We start from the raw sequence: 11,842 nt of genomic DNA, 5'->3' as shown, positions 1-11,842 counted from the left end.
AAATGCACTTTACACAATTGATGTATGTATGGATTGTGATAAGAATTGTATGAGCCCCTAATAAAATGATTAGAAAAAAAAAGATGGAGTGAATCCAGAAAATAAAATTATTTTCATTGCTACTTCATCACTGTCATTTTGTTACTGTTATGAATCTGGTAACCCTGTGAAAGGGTCATTTGATCCCCCAAAGGGTCATAACCCACAGGTTGAGAACCGCTGTGTTAGACAGAAGAGCTTACAAGCTTGGTTAAGTGCCCTCTGGCCAAGGCAGTGAGGATGTGACTTGTGACAGGAGACTCTGGCACTCCAATTTACATTAAAGGCACACCCAGAAAAGTCCCCAATGGCTATGCAGCTGCTTTCAGGATGGTTAGGGAAGAGGCAGCAGCCCACTCAGACTTGTTAATGGTCAAAAACAATTCAATGGAGGCTGAATGGATGTGGGTTTGGGGCTTCTACTGTCAACTGTAGCCTTCTGAAAACAAGCACAGTGCTCAGCAATTTAAACTCAAATACACATACTTTGGAAAACTAAGTGGAGAGAACCTGGTCAAAGTCCACGGAGGTGACCAGTAGTAACTTGCTAGCTGGCAGTCGGGGTTACTTTGTGGAACGCGGTGCTCTGTGACGCTGCACATTGTAGATTCAACCATGTATGTTAGGAACAAATTTATACACTGGAAGTTTGTGCTACATGTACAAAATTTTTAAAATAAAAACCACGATCATATGCACAGAATAAACAGTAAGTTGTTGAGCTGAGAGCAACTAGCTTATTTGAATTTTTATAATCATATGTATGCACTATTTATCTGTTTTGCCATCTGCTAATGTTTGCTAGCGGGTAAGGTAAGGCCTGTGGAATATTAATGGGAGGAAAGTATAGGTTGCAAATGAAACATGCTGATTGGCTGTTACAATGCTGTGGTTCTCCAAGCAAACCTCAAGGAGCCCTGGAGGTGTAGTGGCTATGCTTCAGGCTGCGAAGCTCAAGGTCAGCAGCTGCAAACCACCAACCACTCCAAGGAAGACAGATGAGGCTGTCTGTTCCGGTAAAGAAGAACAGGCTCCGAAACCCACAGGGGTGCTTCTGTTAGGTAGCAAGAAGTAGGGATGTCTCAGGGGCATGCTCCAAATGCAGGCCCTTGAGCCAGGGAGGCGGTACACCCAGGTGGGCCCAAACTGGACCAAGTGGGCTTAATTCAGCCAATGAGGTTGACCAGTACCATTGACCATGGCACCCAGCCAAAGGCCCTAAAGGCCGGAACCTGGAGACCAGCAGCCTCGTTCCTTTAGGCTGCTTTTCCACTTTCTGCTCCATTGTGCCATGGTCTCTCTCTCCGGCCTCAGGACGGCACGTGTGGGTGCGCAGTCCCATGAGATTGCCCATGTTCAGTGACTGTAAAACCTGAAACTTCTTAAGTCCGTCATCAAAACCCACTTGGATCACAAACCAGGCTTTGGCATGAATTCTTTCTTGTGCTGAGCCAAGAACCGAGGTACTTCCCACCCGAGAAACCTAACTGTTCTACTCGGACCTACCAGGGTCACTATGAGTTGGAATCGACTCAGTGGCAGTGAGTTTGGCGAGGTTTTGGTGTGTATAGGCCAACACCCATGACCTCTCCACCATCCTGATGAAAGCAAATCTCAGATTAAATTTAGTCACATAAGTAGACGGCATGAAAAGCAGGCTACCCATCCGTAAGCATCGTGAATTCTCCTCCAACTCCATCAGTCAGTCTAACAGGTGCATAAATGCTGCAAGGTATGAGACACACAACAAATAAACCGAAGGCAGGCTCAGGTACACTTCAAAGTAGATCAGGCAAGGTATCGTCCATTCGGAGGAAGGAGACACAGGGCCAGCACTAGACCTGGGCTGACCAGAGCAGTATTATTATTACAAGTCATGGGCAATTACTTAAATTTTGAACAAAAGGTAAAATAAAAATCCAATTCTTCCACTGCACTTGCCACTTTTCAAGTGACTAATAGGTACACAAGGACGTGGCTCTACACTGTAGGTATAGAATGTTTATTTTCATCTTCACAGAAAGATCTGCCAGACATCATCGTCCCAGACTTAAAAGACCATTACCAAAGGGTGCTGGGTGTGTTAGTCCGGATTGAGTGCAGAAACAAATTCATAGAGACAGGTGTATAAGAAAGAGCTTTATATAAAGAGTAATTGTATATTAAGAAAACATCCAGCCCAGTCCAGCTCAAGTCCATAAGTCTGATATTAGCCGATATGTTTGATACCAGTCTGTAAATTCCTCTTCAGACTCACGCAACACATGCAATGACATAGAGTGCAGGAAGATCACAGGCCAGTGGGTGAAAAGTCTTGTGGATCCAGTGGTAGTGGAAGCATCTCAGCACTGGTGTGAGTTTCCACATGGCTCCTCCAGCTCCAGGGCTCTGGCTCTATCAGTGTGGCCCCATGTACCCTGTCAATGGGAATGTCTCGCAGGGAGAGTGTATGTGCCACGCTGCCTCCAGCGAGCTATTTTTCTCCATAGCGTCTCTAAATGAGGTCATCAAGCTGCGAACTGATTAACAGGCTAAACTCCACCCCTTCACTCTTAATAGTCTTAAGTTGACACCAGATTATGTAACAACCACACTGGGCTTGCCATTCCTATATTCTTTGCCTGATCCCCACGGAAGCAGCAGTTAAAGCGCTCTAACAACAAATTGTATTGGGTAAGTCTTCTTCCCATGACCTCTTTAAGTGTTGAAAAGCAAGAATGTTACTTTGAGGACTCAGGTGTGCTTGACCCAAACCATGGTATTTCCCGTCACCTCATATGTATGTGAAAGTTGGACACTGAATAAGGAAGACTTAAGAAGAATCCATGCATTTGAGTTGTGGCGCTGGAGAAGAATATTGAAAGAACCATGGACTGCCAAAGGAATCAACAAGTCTGTTTTGGAAGAAGTACAATGAGAATGCTCCTTCAAGGCAAAGATGGAGAGACTCCCTCTCACTTAACTTTGGACGGGAGAGACCAGTCCCTGGAGAAGGACATTGTGCTTGGTAAAGTAGTGAGTCAGTATGTTAGTCTGGGTATTTTAGAGAAACAAATCCACAGAAACTCATATGTATAAGAGAGAGTTTTACATAAAGGGTAAATGCACATCAAAAAAACATTCCAACCCAGTGCTGCCCAAGCCCACAAGCCCATATGTCTGATACCAATCCACAAAGTCCTCCTCCATCTCACAAAACACACGCAATGATGCTGACTGCAGGAGGAAAGTCGAGTCAGTGAATGTGTCAGCATCTCAGCACTGGCAGGGGTCTCCACACGGCTGCTCCAGCACCCAGGGCTGCAGCGGGGTAGGTCCATGCAGCTTCTCCTCAGGGATGTCTTGCATGAAGTGAGCCTTGTCAGCTGAAGCAGGGAACTGGCTAAGGCAGCTGCACCCTGATCTGACCATCACAAAGCAAGAGCCTGGAGAACCAGAAAGGCTACGCTTACTGAGCCATTTATCCCTCCGCCCTTCAATTAACCCCAGATGTGTTTATCGGCCAGGTTGGCACAATAAACTTTAACTCTCTCAGTCGGAGAAAAAAAGGAAGACCCTCGGCAAGCTGGATTGGCACAGTGGCTGCAGAGACGGGCTCCGACATGAGAATATGATGACGATGGGCCGAGAGACAGAACTGGCACCTCACAACACCACCAACGCCAGATGCTGCTTCCTCAAACTCACTGCCATGGTCGAGCTGACTGTGACTCGTGGAGACCCAATAGGACAGAGTCGAACTGCCCTGGTAGGTTTCTGAGACTATAACTCTTTCCTGAAGTGGAAAGCCTCACCTTTCTCCCACAGAGCCACTGGTGGTTTCAAACTGCTGACCTTGCAGTGAACCAGCCCAACTCATCACCACGAAGTCCCCATGGCTCCCTTTGAGGCCGTTTAGTAATAAGGACATCATGCTGCCCTTTTCAGTTCTCTCAGATGGGTGCTGGAAGTTAGAAAGGTACAGTTTGCAAGCTGCACTTTGCAAACTGTCTCACTAGCAGGGTTTCTGGTTCATGTTCTGTCCAGAAGTGCCTGTGTGGGATTTGCTGGGTGTAAGAGAGATTCAAGCCATTCACCTCCCTGGCTGCTGTGGCTAGGGCTAGGGATTTCTGCAGAGGGCAATTGTGACAGTGGCTTCCAGAAGTTTCCCCTGATAATCACTCACCCACTCATGGAGTGCTCCAGAGCATCCTTTGATCCTGTGCTTCCTGATTTCCAAAAGCAAGTTCTTAGACAGGTTCCTCCTGTCTTTAAATACCTGCATAATTGCATCGCCACCCCCACTTGAAATACCTAGAAGGGGATCTCTTTTTATTGACTGACCCACCCTGACCCACACAGAATTTATTCTATGCCCTGACATTGAAACCCTACAAATCTTTATATGTGAAGATTCGCATTTCTGGTCTAACATTTCTTCAATTAAAAATTATTTCTAACACACCTTATGCTAATTAATGAACCCCTGGGGTGAATATAAAGAGTGATATTCAAAAGGCTTGTGTGAACCACCTCTGTGGTTTTGTCTCTGCATAGGTAATTGAAAATGCTAATTAACCTCTCCTGGAACATGGATTTATGAAGAAGATTCTTCAAATGCTAACTAACTGTGTGGGTTAGAGTCAACTAGCATTTTACAGTCTATTTTGAAGTATGATATTACAAATCTATCATATTGTAGAGACAATTAAATTTAAACTTGTAACTTTTGTTAAGTTGAAAGACTGCTCCGTTATTACATTTTAGCTAGGTTAAATCCTAGTCCCTGCTATACAAATCAGTATTGAATGAACGCATACTTTTAAAACCTCTGAATTAGATGGTGCTGTCATTAACCAGGAACCCTGGTGGTGTAGTGGGTTATACATTAGTCTGCTAACCACAAGGTCAGCAGTTCAAAACCACCAGTCACGCCTTAAGAGGAAAATAGGGCCTTCCTACTTCTGTGAAGGGCTACAGTCTTGTAAACCCACAGGGGCAATTCTACCCTGTCCTGTAGGGTCGCTGTGAGTCAGCATCAACTCAATGGCAGTTGAGTATGGCTTTTTTGTTTTGTCATTAACCACCATGAAGACAATTTCAACTCATGACAATCTCTTGTGACCACGTGGATGTTTTACTCTGTGTTGACCAGAGAGACACATCAGAGAAAAGATTTCAAAATGGGCATGGTTGGAAAGCATTTTGAGAAGTCCTGGACTTTCAGTGGGTGCTGAAGACTTTGATGGAAAATGAGAAGGCATTCCAAAAAGAGAGAGAGAGAAGCATTAAAGTGAACAAATGGTGGGTTGGGAGGGCAGAGTGGGTGCCAGTGAACATGTACCAGAGATCCAACTAGCCCTAGGGTCTGTGGGATGTGGCCTGCTGCCGTCCAGCCCCAGTTAGCCAGAAGATAGAAGAGCAGGGACGGTCAAATTTGGTTTGGGGAAGAGGATGCTCCAGCGAATCAGATGTCCAGTGCAGGATGGGTGTGGAGGGAATGGCCCTGGGGGGGCCCAACCTCCCCTCTCTGCATATCTCACTCATTCCCAATCCATTTGCTGGAACAAGTGCATCCCCATTGCACCAGACCATGTTCTAGAGTGGGCAAAGAGGAACTTTCCAAACTTGTAAATAAGAAGCCCCACCAGACCCCTTCCATTTCTATTCTGCATGACGTCATTGTAGCTTATTATACTGCACGTTGATTCTGGAAGATACAGTAAAGATAAGCAATAGAACAAAACGCCTGCATCCGTTTCCAAATAGATGGCCATTTCAACACCATGCATTAAAAAATCAATCTTTCTAAGTGTGTGTTCCATAATTGTACTTGCCTACAACTAAGACATGTGAGATTATGTTATAACCTGTACTCACATGGCTGAGCAACTCACTGATCGTTGGTATTTCAGTTTTTCCGGTGAGGGACGTGGCTGAGCAACTCACTGATTGTTAGTATTTCAGTTTTTCCGGTGAGGGCTCTATTCTTGGTTTTTCGGTAGCTTCCATTTTTAATTGTTATAGGGACCTCAGCTCAGTAAGAAGCACTTGAGTATTGATTTTAAATGCAGTATCCCCAAAGTAGACATAAGAAACAGCTCTAAAAGACGGTCAGAATTCCTTGAAGGTGGCAAAGGTATTGGACGGTTCGGTCAATCTTCCCTATAGTCATCATGGATTCGATCCCAAATAATAGTGACTCTGGGAGTGTAGTGGTTACACACGAGGGCTGCTAACCTCAACATGAGCAGGTCGAAACCCCTGGCTGCTCCGTGGGAGAAAAAGGAGGCCTTCAATTCCTGTAAGGAGTTACAGTCGCAGGAACCCACCAGGGCAGTTCCACTCTGCTCTGTAGGGTCACGATGGGTCGGATTCAACTCGATGGTGGCGAGTTTGGGTTTGGTAGAGAAGAAATAAAACAGGGGACAGAGGGGAAGACTAGAATACACATGAGTACAAACCCAAGAACAAGAAGCTCACTGCCACTGAGTCAATTCTGACTCACAGAGACAAGCTAGGACAGGGTAGAACTGCCCCTGTGGGTTTCCCAAGACGCTAATCCTTTGTGCAAGTAGAAAGTCCCTTCTTTCTCCTGCAGAGCGACTGGTGGTTTTGAACTGCTGACCTGAGGTTAGAAGCTCAACTCATAACCATTATGCGACCAGGGCTCCAAGTGAGTCCAGAGGGATGGACAGATGCAGATCTCTAGGAACGGCACTCCCCCTTTGCCCCCCACCCCTCCACTATCCCCTTCTCCAAGGGCTAGACCACGAGTCAATCCATTGAAGCGACAGAAAACAAGGCAAAGGGCCGTTCTAGCCCTTCCTCCACCATGTGCGGGACTCTGCTCACACACACTGACAGCACCAATAGGCTCAAGATGAACAACATCCGCTCCCTCCCTCACAAGCGCTCTTGAGACAGTTCATAGCAGGGTCCATTTCCTTACATTCATTTTCTCTGGGTTATTTTTCAAACTGAAGACGAGAGCCCACAGGGGCAGTTCTGTCCTATCCTATAAGGTCGATATGAGTTGGAAATAACACGATGGCAGTGAAGCTTGTTTTGGGGGTGTGAGGTACAATGGGGGTATTCCTGGACTTAGCTCTCATCGCATTATAAAACCACTGAAGAATCTGCCTGTCTGTCTACGGACACTGTTTCCAGAACCAGGACTCTGGGTTGCTGACTGTTGAATTCCAGCACCAGTTGCCCTGGAGTGGACGGCAGCGCGTGGTGACTGATGGGTGTCCCTGGAGAACTGTGCTCCACGGACGTTCAAAGGCTGAGCTTTCGGACAGTTTGCCAGGCCTTTCTTCTACGGTGGCTCTGGGTGAACTGGAACTTCCGGCCTGTCCGAGCATGTCCACAGACACCCGGCTCCTTAACCGTTTACAGTACCCCAAACGACCTTGGTTCTTTGGGCCAGCACTAAGGAGGCTCACAGCAATGGAAGCATGTCTAGCTGCTTCCAGGGCAAGGTGTCTACGAGGATTAGTATGAATGTGACTCATTATCATGCTCTTGGTTTGCCATCCAAAGGTGGGGGTGGGGGGGTTTGAGAAAATGCCCACACTCTTCAAATGGTATAAATTCATCTTTTGTTTATGACAAGAGATGATATCTCTGACAAAGACTTATGGGGGTGGTACTGTGCACCCTAGTTGCTCACATGCCTGGCTATATTATGCCAACATGATGTGAATAAACCCCAAAGCCTCGCTAGTTGCCATGAAGTCAGTTCTGACTCACAGTGACCCTACTAGACAGTAGAATTGGCCCCTGTGGGTTTCTGACAAGTTGTCCCTTTTGACGGAAGCAGACTGTCTTTATCTTTTGACTGAGGAATGGCTGGCGGGTGTGAACTCAGGACCCTGGGGTTAGTGGCCCGATGCTTAGCATGCTATGCGACTAAGGCTCTGATTATATTACTAGAAGTTCTAATAAAGGAGGCACATTTTCTGAATGCAATCAGGGATGATGCCAGAACTGGATACCATGGAGTTGCACATATGATGAGATGATGAAGCCATGGCCCCCAATGTCACAGTGATCGGAGAGCTTTTAATAGTTTCTTCTGGATTGGGTGTGTACCCTGAAAGTGCATATTAGAACTGTAACCCCTGTGCCCGTGGAGGCAATCCCACTGCTTTGCTAATCAGCCCCACCAGTGCCTCCCGGGTCCAACACCTGATGGCTTCTGAGGTTGTGGAAGTGAACAGACACACAGACAAGTCAGCATGAGTAGGCAGGAGGGATGCTGTCTAGAAAACACCAAGGAACGATGGAATGGGGGAATGGTGGGGTTGCAGAAGCTGATGGGGACCAGGGTTGTCCCCCCACAGAGTCTGAGAAAGCCTGCTTCTAGAACATTTCCCAAAGTGGGGGAGAGCACACCCTGAGGGCATGTACTGGACCCACCCTTCATCTTCTCCAGTGGATCTTGGTTCAGACCATTCACAAATCCGTGTGTTCACCTACAGAAGGTGGTGAAATAGGTTCTGTGCAGGGCCGCTAACCATGAATTTGGCAGTAACTACCATCTGCTCCAAGGAAGGAAATGGGGCTTTCTCCTTCAGGAAAGAGTTACTGTCTTGGAAACCGACAGGGGTTTCCTGTCCTATGGGGTCATTGTGAGTTGGAATAGCCCCGAAAGAAGTAAGATTTTCAGAGGAGCATTTGGGGACCAGCCCCTTAGACTCAGTGCCCTGGGTTCAGTTGGCTAACCGCCTGAACTGAGACCTGTATTTCTGTCCTTCAGAGCCACCCCCTGAGGGCTTTCCTGTGGCAGTACTAGAAGGCAGCTAAGACCGAGTTACCGTGATCTGATTTGCTCGTGGGGAGACAACGGCCCAGTTAGAACCTCTGGCTCACAAACGTTTGGACTATTCCCTGGCACTGCTCTTTATCGGATTTCTAAACTACATGGTCCTTACGTGGCCTCAGGGGATTCAAGTGGCATTTCAGTACGATTCCTGGCATTGCCGCCATCCTCCTGAAGAAAGTCCCATTTTCACCCTGATGGAAATCCGTGGGTCGGGGTGACCGGAAGGAAAGAGGCGGTCACCAGGGCGTCGGGGGAGGCTGTTTCAGCTGTGGCAATTAAGGATTCTATTTTCTGCAGATCCGAAAGCTTTTGCAACTTTTAAAGGCTTGTGAACTCACCACCAATTAGTGTAAATTAATGAAATCTCTCCTTTTCACCCAACACCTAGCTGAGGTCTGGAGGGAGAAGATCATTTTTAGAAGTTCCGGCTCAGAACATGCAAAGGTGATAGGGCCATGGCGGCGGTGGTGGTGTGCGGACAAGCCAAATTTTCCACTCCTCGCGACCCTAGCACTCTCCTCGCAAAGGGGGTGGGTAGGGGTGGGGGGAGGAGGGGTGGGGGGAGAGCCCATTGAAGAAAAATCCAGCAAAGGTCTCCATTAACTTTAAAATGAAAAGAAAATCATGTCAGTAGTAGGCTACCTCAATCTTGAGCGCTGGCTCACTCTGTTCAAACAAAACACAAACCCCTAAATCCAAACTCACTGCCATTAAGTCCACGTGGACTCATAGCCACCCAATCCTCAAGGACTGGGTAGAACTGCCCTGGTGAGTTTCCCAGACTGTGATTTTTAAGGGGAGTTAGAAGTCTCATCCTCCCCCACCCTCCCTCCAATGCGGCACAGTGGCTGGCAGTTTGCAGGCCCAGCTGGTAACCACTAGGCAACTACTGCTCTTTCTAACAAACCCCCCAAACCGCTCCTAGCTTGGATACTCAATCACCTAGCATGGACTCTTCCCAGCATAAAGCCCCCTCCCCGGCTTTCACACGGCAAACAATGCGCCTATGAGACTAATTATTTCTTAGAGCTTGAGTGCTAAGTCTTAGTTGGTAAAGAGCTCAGTGGAGCAAAGGCCTGGTTGCTGGGAATGTTCCATTTGGCAAAACTCTCTCTATTCAAAGTAAGTTCTCAACACTTTAGCCAGCAGAATCTTAACATAACAATCCAACTCCGGCCAAGATGGCAAAACAAATCTCCTTTAGGCCCCTGCCAATTACTTCCCCCAGGTGGGCAGGAGGGCCCTCAGTGTGCAGCCGGGAAAGCCCGAGTTGTTCCAGGGCCCTCGGGAGACTTCGCATGATCTCCTCCCCGCGCCCGCCCCCTCCCCACTGCGTGACTATTGCTCCATTCTTTTTTCACAGCTGCTTAAAAAAAAAAAATTTTTTTTTGAGAACAGCGTGACTTTTCCCACCCAAATCCATTCAGTGGTCACACCACTGCCTCCCATCGACTCATCTTTTATGTATTTTGGACACTTTCATCCACCCTCAAGGTTCTTTATCTGCCTTTCTATGGCCAGTGGGAAGAGATATTGTTGTCTTGACTGTTCTCATGCAAACCGCTCCATCGTGGGGCCTATTCTCTGGACTTTTCTTTGGAAGGCATTGGCACAGTCCCAACTGGACGCCTTCATATGCTAATGCACGCACACTCCGTTCCCCAACTATCTTCATGCTCAGAGAACTGGCCCCTTGTACGGACTGGGACCAAATGAAAGAAATCCAAGAGTGGAGAAGAACAAGAGATGGGCCAGCAATTTAACTGTGCAGACTCTGGGCCGTCCAATAGGGGTAGACCCACGGAAGTGCTGCGTTTAAAAGAGGCTCGGTCCCTGGGCTCTCACTGCCATCCAGTCAATGTGGACTCAGAGTGACCCCCCTGCTGTCCCTGTCTACAGCAGTAGAAAGCCCAGGCGGTCTCCCTCAGAGCTGCTACCCTGCTTCCTCGAAAACAAGGCAGTGTCTTATATTAATTTTTGCTCCCAAAGAAGTGCTGGGTCTTATTTTCAGGAGATATCTCATTTTTTCCACAAAGAAGAATACGGTACACATTTATTGTTGAACAACCAAAAAAGGTAATTTATTACCTGTACACGGTATGGTAGTCGTTGTCATCACAAATCAGTATAACCAGACAAACTGTGAATCCTACAGTATCAAGAATTTCTTGTTACTACTATTATTTCCATGTACTGTACAACAATCTATGGTACATTTACTTGCACTTCCTGTCTGCTCCGGCTGCACTGCGGCCAACAGTGAGCTGCGCAGCTACGCCACTGCGCCCGCCCCGACTGTCCAGAGTCCAGAGTTACGGTAGCTTGCGGGGGTGGGGGTGGGGGTGGGGCTTATTATTGAGGAGGCCTTATGTTCGGAGAGGTCTTATTTTCAGGGGGATGCCTTATATTTCAGCGAGAGGCAAAACTGTAAGTAGGTCTTATTTTGGGGGGATGTCTTACTTTGGGGGAAACACGGAAGTAGTTCGAACTACAGACCATGTGGATTGCAGTTCAACTTGTCACCACTATGCCACCAAGGCTTCTTCAGGTTACTGGGGCAGTTAGATTTCATGTCAACTTGCACCTGGGTGACAAGGTAGGGGTGGAGTCCAATCTTTCAATCAGGTCAGTCTAATGATGCCTCCTCGGAGGTGTGGTCTTTTTATAAGAGAGACATTAGGAATGTCTCTCTTGCCTTCACCTTCCTCCTGGCTGGGGGGGACTCGGTTGGCTCAACAGCAGTCCCATGTGGGCCTTGTCCATTGATACCCCTCGTATGTGCCTTGGGCCTGAGCTGATCCTCAACATTTTCTCTGTGTGTGTTTCCTTCTCATATTGCACTTTATCTCAGATGCATTTTATCAGTAGGGGTCACCCCCTTGAATTTTGGTGATATGTTTTTCTGGTTTTTTGGTATATGAAATCCAGTATTGATGAACGTATGTAAGTAATAAGGGTTCCTTGGGGAGGGGGACAGTGGGGGAGAAGGGAAGG

The sequence above is a fragment of the Echinops telfairi genome, unplaced genomic scaffold (genome assembly GCF_000313985.2).
Source record: "Echinops telfairi isolate 266 unplaced genomic scaffold, ASM31398v2 ScPeMD7_11;HRSCAF=52, whole genome shotgun sequence".
In the NCBI taxonomy this organism is placed as follows: Eukaryota; Metazoa; Chordata; class Mammalia; order Afrosoricida; family Tenrecidae; genus Echinops; species Echinops telfairi.
Note: the sequence above shows the minus strand (reverse complement) of the source record.